Consider the following 3828-nt stretch of genomic DNA (forward strand, 5'->3'; position numbering starts at 1 on the left):
GATCCCAGTTGTCGTCCACACTTCAAATGAGCAACCTTCAAGTTCTGCGGATGTCCTTGCAATTGTGATTTCTGACAATAATGGCAAAGATGTTGGCACGTACGTCTACTGAAGTGGGGGACTGTGTCTCGAACAAGAAACAACGTACTTCACCTTCTCGATCGGCGGATCTGGCGGAGGCAGCCCGCCAAATGCAATGAGTATTTTATGCTGGAACTGTCGAGGATTGGGGTCGGCCTCGACAGTTGGCGAGCTTCGCTGGCTTGTGAAGCTTCACCGACCCACCCCCCTCTTTCTGTCTGAGACAAAGATGAGGGATACTCGTGTTCGTAATTTCATGTGGTCTTTAGGTTTTTCTGGTTGTTTTGCTGTCAGTTCAGACGGACAAAGTGGTGGACTGGCTCTTTTTTGAAAGGAGTCGGTGAATATATCTCTAAAGGCGTGCAATTCAAGATGTATTGATGTTCATGTATCTTCTGATTTAGTACCAACTTGGAGAGCAACTTTTGTGTATGGGGAACCAAGGAGGGAAGATAGAGCTCAATTTTGGGGGCTTCTTCGGCGTTTGAGACCGCTATGGAATGGTCCGTGGATTATTTCACTAGTAGAAAAAGGGTCTTTAGTCCCAGTTCATAAGGGCCTTTAGTCCCGGTTCTGGAACCGGGACTAAAGGGTCGTTACTAAAGCCTCCCCCTTTAGTCCCGGTTCTTACACGAACCGGGACTAAAGGCCCTTCACGTGGCCGCTGCCTGGAGATCCACCTTTAGTCCCGGTTGGTAACACCAACCGGTACTAAAGGAAATTTTATGATTTTTTTTTTTGAATTTTTTTTTTGATTTTCAAATTTCTGAATTATTTTAACCTGTAATCTCTAATCACCCCTCATCATTCCAAATCATCTACTTCCCGGACGGTCACCCATCCTCTCACTACTCCAGCCTGAGCACGCTTAACTTCCGGGTTTTTCTCCCTCGTTTCCAAGTCTGCACTTGTTGTTTTCCTGACAATAGTAAGATGTCAATCCTATTAACCCTCAGGAATTTAGCTTGAGCATGAAGTCACACATTTCACTGTTTGAGTTTGAAACTATTATTCTAAAAAACAATAATCTCTACTATTAAAGGAGGATCGAACGTCGTGATGGTTCGACCTCTCCACCCGCCCGCCTCGTGCGATAGCTATCCCCATCTCGTGCGATCCCTGCAGAAAAAACCCAGCGAACGAATGAGCCGTTTCCATCAACCTCCGCCCCCACGAGCAGGCCACCCGCACAGCATGGCATGCAAAAAAAGCAACGATCACGCACACACGTCTCACGCCCCCGTCGGCACCCAACCTCCTTGCTCCTCCCGATCTCATCTATCTCCTGAAAAAAATCACCACAGCCGTCCAGCCCGAAGCAGCCGCTCTCCCTCGTATTCCTCGCCGCCGTCCACTCCTAGAGCTTCCTCCTCCACCAAGCGCCCGCCCTCCCATGGTCGTGGCCCATCCTCCACTTTTCCTCACTGTACATCCCCGCACCGACGTACATGAAGCTCACGCAGGCCGCCATTTATCATGCTCACCACCATCCTCGCGCTCAAGCACAGGCCACACATAGATGATGGTGTTGGCCGCGTTGACGAGGTTGGGAGTCCCTCGACCCAACCCTTGCCCTCGCCTGCATTGACGGGCCCGCCCGTGACGGGACCGAGACCATGTCCATCTCGCCATGCCTCGTGATCCCCACTGCGGCGCCCTGCCCCATGCTGCTGCCGCGGGCGCGCGGCCCGCCGGGAATGCGGGCTTTTCCCCTGCCGTGCGCACCGGCGCGCTCATGTGAGGCTGCTCGCCCTCGCCGGGTTCCCCCGGCGCCAGCCTTCCGTCTACTCACCGTGCCGTCGGGTGATCTCTCTGTGCGTGTATGCAGGGGATACGCCGCTCTGCCGCAGCCGCTGGTCCGGCCGTGCCGGAGCCGGGGGAGCGCCGTCGTGTGCAACGCGTCGGTGTAGCTCAGCCCGCCCACGACGCAGTGGGTCTCCGTCGCGGCCGCCGCGTGAGTGCCTCCCCTCATCTCCTTGGCGATACCTAAAAGTACCTTTTCCGGTGCAATTTGCTCCTACAGAAATGCATGAGCCCTATCCGGGCTCCGAATCTGTTCGTGCTTTTGCTTGCGAGAGCTGTAAATTGCGCAACTGCTGGTGTCAGATTGTAAGATGCACGATCCTGTCATAGATTCTGCAACCTGTCGATGGTTACTCGTTCAGAACTCAGAGGGCATCATACAACAACTGTTAGATGGAGTTGGTTCTTGATCAAACATGAGCTGATATTTTCACAGCAAGTAAAAAAATAAACGCATCATGTCCACAGCTCTAGGAGGTAGGAGCAACATTAACACACTTCACAAGAACTAGATAGACAGTGTACTTGCAGTACCATATGCTGTGACGACGAATGCTGCTAGATATTCAGTCTGTTTACACATGAACATGACACCTTGTGTTCAATAGCATCACTCTGTATCACAGGAAAGTGCAATGCATGGTTTTTGTATTAAATGTTTGAATGTCATATAACTTGAATGCAGAAATTTACTCAGCGTTTGGACCACTTGGTGACTTGCTTAGCTTGCTGCAGAATTGTAGTGTTACTTTATGCTTCTGATCCATCATAAGTTACTATCGATCGCATTCATGTTACGATACTAACTTGTCAACACCAAGGTGGTAATCTTGCTTCAGATCTTGGATGAGTTACTGGAGCTATTCAGGCCATGACTCCAAATTGTAATTGCTTTCTTGAGGACCGGCAATCTTGAATAACTAAAAGTAGTAATAATTCTTTGAAAACTCAGCTCTTGCTATTCGCCATGTAGTTTCTTCCATTCTGTGACATATTCGGTTTTGTCATAAAATGTTGGACTAATATTTGAGCATTTTATTTATTACTCTTTTGCCTGTTGCAGAGTGCTCTTGCTTGCTAAAGGCACAAGCATACACAAATCTTTCCTCGTGCCATTGTTTGTTCTGCAAGCACCTAGCCCTGTAATCTCATGGATCAAGTACGGTTCTGCCACTTGGCCCAAAAGAATTATTACCTTTTCCTCTTTTCTTGCTATTTCTACTGGATGTTTATTCTTTTTGAGACAAGAATACTTACTTTTGGCGTACTTATCCTATGGTGTCTATTCCAAATTTTAGGAGTGAATATGGGCTGTGGACTGCTTTTCTTGCACTTGCAGTGCATTTGTTCTTACCCTTTCCAGGTAGAGTAACAACGAAGATCCATACATCCTGCTTAAAATCAAGTATGATATTTGACAAGAGATGGAACAGATATATGTTACTTATGCACGTGTGTCTGTCTATTGCAGATGAGCTAGAGCTTCCACTGTCAACGATGCTGGCGGTCAGCATTGCTCCTTACCAGGTGATGAATGTGAGGTATGTAACATTCTCACCAGTTTGAAAGACATTGGCTGTACTGCTGCATATGTCTTTGATAATTCAACCACTTGGTCAATTGTCTGCTAGATGAAAAGTGTCTAAAAAGAAAGGAAATTAACCTGTAGAAGAACTTTTAAGCTGAGAATTCATCGCCTAGCTTAGCCAGTGCGACGTGAAAAAGGTATAAGAGGATCTAGCTTAATCCATGTGTATGGTAGCAGATCATATACTTTGCTTTTTTCAATTTTCTAAATTACAGTTTCACCCCTAGCCACATTTGCGGGTAAAACATTGTAGTTTGCGCAAGCAGCAGATCTAGAGAATCTTTTGTAGGGCGTGAGTTACTTGATAGACATCTAATAAAAAGAGGCATTTTCTTTCAGATTGATACAGAATATAC

General features: G+C 47.4%; 1 pseudogene; it reads left to right on the plus strand.

Annotated features, from left to right (window-relative positions):
• Positions 1-1697: 1697 nt before the first annotated feature.
• Positions 1698-3475, plus strand: LOC109732385 (cold-regulated 413 inner membrane protein 1, chloroplastic-like; annotated as a pseudogene).
• Positions 3476-3828: the final 353 nt, after the last annotated feature.

The sequence above is a fragment of the Aegilops tauschii genome, chromosome 4, assembly GCF_002575655.3.
Source record: "Aegilops tauschii subsp. strangulata cultivar AL8/78 chromosome 4, Aet v6.0, whole genome shotgun sequence".
NCBI classification, from domain to species: domain Eukaryota; kingdom Viridiplantae; phylum Streptophyta; class Magnoliopsida; order Poales; family Poaceae; genus Aegilops; species Aegilops tauschii.